The 7500-nt window shown below is 35.3% G+C and overlaps 1 protein-coding gene across 1 annotated transcript in view; it reads left to right on the top strand.

Annotated features, from left to right (window-relative positions):
• Positions 1 to 7500, top strand: part of rap1gap2a (RAP1 GTPase activating protein 2a) — a 94952-nt gene that overhangs the window by 4901 nt on the left and 82551 nt on the right. The window lies entirely within an intron of this gene.

The following is a 7500-nucleotide window of genomic DNA, read 5'->3' as shown; positions in this document are numbered from 1 at the left end:
ATAGAGGTGTGTGTCTTTGTGTATATGCAGGTTTGGCTATACTTGAGTGAGCGCCAAATGTTTTACATTTGAATATTGATTAGTAAAGACATTTGAAGAGGTCTTTACTACTTAAAAAGGCTCATAAATCTACTAATATTAAAGGTTTGTTCATTTACTGTGATTCCAAACCTGCATTCAAAGATGTTGGGCAGTTTGTTAGTCTCGGTGAAAATACAATTAATCTGAATGTTGAGGCTCTCAGTCACTTACATTCTTCCTAACAACTAATTTTGTGTTCAACGAAAGAGAAACAGTCATGCTGGTTTGGAACAACTTGTTCCAAAGGGCAGGATGTTCCATATTGTGGGGCCTTCACATCAAACACTCTATCACCTTTTGTTTTGTATCTGGATCTTGGAAAAGCCAATAGTTCACAACAAGAATATCTAAGAGGTCTAATGGTTTCATAAGGTCTTAAAAGTTCAGCTACATAATCTGGCGCCAACCCATGTAGTGCCTTGTTATGTTAGGTTACTTTCGCCCGCTCAGCTCCTTGGTATAATGAAAATCTGTATACTAGAAAGGTTGTTTGTCAGGAAATGGATCGTAAATGGCACCTTATTGGCTTGATTGTTTATTATCAAGCTTGGAAGGATCTTCTGGGTGATTACAGAGCATTAATTGAGACCTAAAGATCATCTTATTTCTCTCAGACTATTGTAAACAATCAAGGAAATCGCAGAAATTTGTTCAAAACTATTAATAGACTGCTTCAAGTCAATGCTGTTACCACGTTGCCTGTTTCTCAATAGCTATGTAACTCTTTTCATCAGATTTTAATTCTAAAATGTTCACAAACAAATTTCTGTCACATCTGATTCCACCGCTTCACTCTTTTGTCCATCTGGGTTTGCTGGGGTTTCTTTCACTCATTTCTCTCAGCTTGATTCCAGGGGAGAAAATTTCATCAAAATGTTGGGGGGGACAATAAACATAACAATTCTCAAGAGCAATTTTTAAAGGGGACACCAAGGTTTTTTTTGTTGTTGCCCCGTTTGCATTTGTATAATTTTATTTCTTAAACAATTATTTTAAGAATATATCATTATATTATTTACAATACACATATTTTAATGATATTTTAGGGGGGGACAACCTTCTCACATGGGTGGTATCTAGCATGAAATCTACCACTTGCTTGCTTGATCGTATTCCCACAAATGTATTTAAATCTTGCTTTGGTGTTTGGTGTCCTGCTATCCTTAGTATTATAAGTGATTAGTTGGAGACTGGGGTTGTTCCAGCAGCATTAAAGATTGACCAAAAAAAGAAAAATTATGCCCTGGATGATTTAAAAATGTTTCGTCCCATCTCAAATGTTCAGTTTTTGGTATAAATACTTGAGCATGTTGTTGCCTCTCAATTGTGTTCTGTACTCACTGGTGTTCCTCAGGGCTCAGTGTTAGGGCTTTTTCTTTTCAACATTTATTTATTTCCACTTGGGCATCTGCTGCGATCGCTCGGCCTCCATTATCATTTTTATGCCAACGCTACCCTAATCTATATACACTCAAAGTCTGGTGAAAACCTTGATGTTTGTTTTCTTTCTGACTATTTCTGAGATAAAAAAAATGCGTGAATAATAGTTTTCATTGCCTGAATAGCGGAAAAACCGAAGTTATGCTTTAAGGTCCCTGTCATCAAATTCTCAAAGCTGGTTCATTGTCTCTGTTTGTTGATGGCTCTGTTTTGGAGACTCAAAGTAAAATGAGAAACCTTGGAGTCATTTTTGATACCAGTCTTACATTTGATTCTTTTGTACAGAGTACTGTTAAAGCATCCTTTTTTCACCTCAGAAATATAGCAAGATTGCACCCAGTGCTAAATTTCTCTGTAGCTGAAAAGCTGATGAACTCATTCGTTGTCTCTTGGATAGATTACTGTAACGCCTTTTTAGCCGGAATTTCTAGATCCACACTCATTAAGCTCCAATATGTTCAAAACTCTGCTGCCAGGATCCTGACTGGGACCAGGACATGCAATCATATTACTCCTGTATTGGAGTCCTTGCACTGGCTACCGGTCAGTTTCCGTGTCAATTTAAAATTTATGACACTGACATACAAAGCATTGCACGTCTTGACTCCTCATTATTTATCTACATTGTAAATCCATTACACCCCAAATTGCAGACTGCGCTCCGAGGAGGTCACAGTCTAATTTGTTGATTGTTCCATAAACTTGCTTAAAATCTATGGGTGATTAGGGAAGCTCAGACTTATGACATTTTTAAAGCTCAACTTATGACATACTTTTTTAAACTAGCATTTGTTGCTGATGTTTACTTTTAGTTTTACTGTGCTATGTACTGTTTATATTGTGTACAGCACATTGAGAAGCTGCTTTTAAAGGCACTCTATCAAATAAAGTTTATTATTATTATATGTAAATAATAAAATCTTAAAATACACCCTAAAATGAATTGGTAACCGATGCAAAGAAGCGAAATCTGGTGTAATATGATTAAAAGACCTAGTTCATGTCAAAAGTCTAGCTGCAACATTTTGCACTGATTGCATTGATTTAAAGTTGAAAACAATAATCTAGGTGAGACAAAATAAAATCATGAATAAGCTTGTCTGTATCCCTAAAACTCAAAACCTGTCTCACCTTAGAAAGGTTCCTTAACTGAAAGACTGACCTAACTTCCTGACATGATATTCAACATTTTAATTTGTGTCAAATTAGATGGCCAAATTTCTCACCACCTGCTGAATATTCAGGACCACTTGATTTAGTGCTGACTCAATCTGATTATCTTTTTTTTTTAAACCATGACCGATTATGACAACCTCTGTTTTATCCGAATTTAACTGCAGAAAATTACATCCATCCAGTTTTTATATATGTTAAACACTCTTGAAAAACAGTTATAATAGACAGATCATTGGGATTCAATGACAAATATAACTGTAGGTCATCTGCATAGCAATGAAAATGTATGTTGTATTTTCGTATCACAGAACCAAGAGGTAGCATATATAGAGAAACAAAATTTGCCCTTACAGGGATCCTTGCAGAACACCACAATTTATTGTTGAAGAGGAGGACATTTCATCTCCTGAAACTTATAGTATGTGTGTGTACCTACGTACAGTTTGTGTGTGCACAAAAAATAAGCTAAATCTGATAAAACCTTCATTGGGGACATTCGGCAATGTCCTTATTTAAAAAAAAAAAAGAAAATAAATAATTAATATAAAAAGGGTTAGGGTCAGTCTATATTAATTATAATTAACTAAATGCGTGTGTGCGCATGCAACAGTGGTATGTTGTAATTTTTTTTGCATACTCAAAAATGCAAAGATACATTCAGATTTTGTCATGCCAGATTTTGTCACATTTCTTCCAGTGTCTCTATATGTTTGTGTTTTTCTGTTTTGAATAACAGTCCCCAATACTGATGCTTACTATTTAAATTGGTCTCCATGGAAATCAGTTTACAAAGACAGGACCATCAAAATTGAGTGTGCGTGTGGATTAGAGCTGGTCAATGGATTGCTGGTTGGTCTATGATTGCTGTGCTTTGGGGGGCAGATTCTAGCCTACAAGATTTCCCCCTCCCTCTTCCACCCCACTTTCACATCTGCAACTACAAAGTGAGTGCTCTGCACCTGAAGGAAAGGGCTGCGTTAGAAACAGCATAATCAGGCCTGCGTGCGCCTGTTTATCTGGGTGCTTTTGTTTGTGTAATAAAGCTCAGTGTTGTGTGAATATGTTTTAGAAATAGAAGGACCAAGAGAAAGCTAAATTTAAACAGAGATAAAGAGACTGAGAGGAGAGAGCAGTGTATTTTGGGTGAAATTCACAGTGCTTAAGATGCCTCGCAAAATCTGGTGAGTTTTTTCTTGTTTTTTTGTGCTAGTTTCCTTAAAGTTTCTTCTTTGTTTTGAATTTGTATGCTTTATTTGCTTTTTTTATGTTAGTCCTTAGGTGTTTGTGCTATTCTGAGTAATTACATTCTATTTTGCAATATTACAGAGAAGAAATTTGCCGGATCAATCGTGGCATTTTCTTGGGAAATGTTAAAAATGAATTTTAAACACTGATTTCAGCCAGATACTAGAGGAAAATTGCATTGCTCAGATTGTAATTCAAACTCTTTCAAAGTTTGGGAGACTTCATTGAAGTTCATCGATGTATCAACTGTGTTTCAGATGTTTCTCCTAAAATTCCTAACAGAGAAAAAATAAATATAGACTAAATAAGACTTATTATTAGACTTATATATGAGTTATTGGGTAACACTTTACAATAAAGTTCTATTCTTTACCATACATAGGCATTAGATATCACAATATACTGTATATTTACAGCATTTATTAATCTCGGTTAATGTTCATTTATAAAAATGTAATTATTAATCGTTCATTCATAAACCATTAAAATATACAAGACATAATGTTAACATATGCAACTTAAAAAATAAATGAAGTTAAAGGAATATTCCTGGTTCAATAAAAATTAAGCTCAATGGACAGCATTTGTGGCAAAATATTGATTACCACAAAAATACATTTTGACTTGCACCCCCTTTTCTTAAAAAACAAAAAGCTAAAATCTGGGTTACAGTGAGGCACTTACAATAGAAGTGAATGGGGTCAATCTGTAAATGTTAAAATACTCATATGCATGTTAACACGATTTTAGTGAGACAAAATCACTCATGACCCTTTTCTGTATAAAACTAGCCAATTTTATAATTCCGTTGCCTTGACAATGTAGTCAGCAAACCCTAAAACGAGTGTAAAAATTATGATTTAAACAACTTTACAGCTCAAATAATACATGAGTTTTTAACAGAAGAATTAATGTAAGTGCTTTAATAAAATAAAAAGCTTCACATTTCTGCCTTTAAATCCGCAAGAAATTGGCCCCATTGACTTCCATTGTAAGTGGCTCATTGTAACCTCGATTTTTGTTTTATTTTATTAAAGAAAATGAGGGATGCATCTAAATAATTTTTGGTGTTTATCAACATTATGCAACAAATTCTGTCGATTGAGCTTAAGTTGTTTTGCACCTGGAATATTCCTTTTTAAATCATGCAAACGAACACAACCTTAAACAGGGACTTAAAAATGAAACCCGAAAACAAACTAATTTGTTTGCAGAACGTAAGCGAAAAGGGGAACAAAATCCCTTTCAATCATTCTAGAGTGAAAACGTTTCATCCTGAAGGAAACTGCTGCCTCACACATTTCTTTGCCAGACTGCACATTATGGATGTGGCCTTCCATGACATGCTGAAGACCTTTTTAACCACTATATGTAACCAGAAGAACATAATCTCTGCATGCGCTCTTTGTGGGTACAACAAGGTTTAAAAAATTTAAATTATTCGGCCTGGATAAGGTGACATTTAGTCCAAACGCCCCCTCTCAGTGTATGCATGCAGGAGAGAGATTATGGCTATTAATTTATTTAAAATGGCCAGAAATATTTGAAATAGTTTTGGAGATATATTAAATATTAAGAATAGATTTATTGAAAAGGAAAAAATGTAATCACTTAGTTTTGCTAATTTTAGGTGAGGCAAATTGCTTATTTTGAGCTTGTTTTTTCAGACCAGGTCGCTTGATTCTCTTATGACATCTGGCAAGTTGGCAACACTGCAGCTGGTATAAGGGTGATTATGTGCAGTATTTTGCACAGAGTACTGCCATTTTAAAAAGAATGTTATTATAGAGAAATATGTCACAATTTCGTAACATTTATACTTATAAGAAAAAAATATTTATCAGTGGGGTAAACAAGATTATGTTTCTAATTGACAAATAGGTTTCTCTTGTTTTTAGCATAAACCTCACTCAATTTTGTTAGATTTATCTTTGCCAATCTGCTTAAGTAATTTTTAAAAATTCTCATAAAAAAATAAAACAAAGCTGCAGTGTACAAGTTATGGACATTCAGTAAGAGTGCAGAGCCATAAAATGAATGTGAATGGCATAGCTCAGATTATTTGATTGCTGAATATGGGATCGAAGCAAATCTAAACACAGTGTGTATCATGAGGAGGCACATGTATGATTTCTGGGTCCATTTTCTCAGCAGAAAGGCCAGAGAAGCAGATGTAAGCACATGTCAATTTAATCTCCTTGTTTTGTAGGAGAAACAGTTGCGATACTAAGGAAGTCTCATTTGTTTCCTATGGGATGGCACATTTCCATTTTCTGTGATTTTAAAACAAGTGTTTAAACCATAATTGGCCCGTTTAACGGGACATTAAGTAGCAGTAGTTTGCTGTCTTGATACAGAACCACAGGTAAAACATCTGAAACCTAAATAAGACAATGCATGAAGAGCTGTTTGAGCTGTCACAAACGATCACGTCCCCAGTGTTGTGATTTAATTATCTCCCTCCATAACGATCTAATATTGAAGACAAGTCTCCTCTAAAGGGGTGCTGTGTATCGCTGACAGCAGTGACATTAACTCGCTCTGAAAGACTGTTGTCCTTTATCTATAAACTAATTTGGCTCAGGGTCAGTTTGAACAACAATCTGCTCTTGATACCTTCTTAGATTATAGACTTGAAATGGTCTGCTGAGGCTGAAAAGCCCAGTAGAGCTCTCAGACTGGTAGTTACTGTGCATGAATGAAGGGAGTATGGGGCTGGGCTATTGTTAGAGCTGATCTGAGATCAGTATGACTGCTCAGATGCATTGTCTGCTGGGATAGTGCCTTGTCTCCAGTCACTATCTGCAGCTGCATCAATTATGCCTGTAATCCTACAGGAGGCAATTAGAGGCACAGAACCGCAAGTACCCATTACACCGAACAGACTGAGAGCAAACACACACGCTCACAACTCAAGACGGTATGGAGATGAGGTTGCCCCCGTAAAATGTTAAATGTCAAGACGCATACATTTTCCTCTGATGTGACCTTCTGCGTTGTTTTCCTTACATTTTATTGCATATGAATTAATTCATAATTCATAGATAGATCTGTACACAAATCTCAGAATGGCATTGCCCTTCAAAGCCAAAACATGGTAAATGTACCAAAACTGAAACTGAGAATAATGATTTCAAAGTTGTCTCTGAATCTGAGCATAACTGTGTTTTGGCTTTACAGGACAGCATGCTAAAATACTTTTTTTTACTTATTTAAGTGACATTTTTTGTGCCTTGTGGCCAATTGAGTCCTTTTTGGAGGGATTCATGAAAACAGGTTAACTAAATTTGCAAACACTTAATATCTTTATAATAGGTTTCACTATTTTCAGGAGTCCTGACACTTATTTGGCACTAGAGGGAAGCAGAGAATGGTAGTAGACTTGTACATATACATACCTTTAATAATCGTCCTTCAGGGGCAATGTTTTTGAAGATCTCTGTTTCTTTCAGGAGGACATTGCTTATATTTACATTTTATGTCATCTATTAAAGTGCATTCAAGGGCTATATTTTATTTGTTTATGTGTTTCCTGAACATTGAAACTATGTCATGACA

The sequence above is a fragment of the Xyrauchen texanus genome, chromosome 36 (genome assembly GCF_025860055.1).
Source record: "Xyrauchen texanus isolate HMW12.3.18 chromosome 36, RBS_HiC_50CHRs, whole genome shotgun sequence".
NCBI classification, from domain to species: domain Eukaryota; kingdom Metazoa; phylum Chordata; class Actinopteri; order Cypriniformes; family Catostomidae; genus Xyrauchen; species Xyrauchen texanus.
The sequence above is the reverse complement of the archived record's forward strand: the minus strand, read 5'-3'. Positions and strand labels throughout refer to the sequence as shown.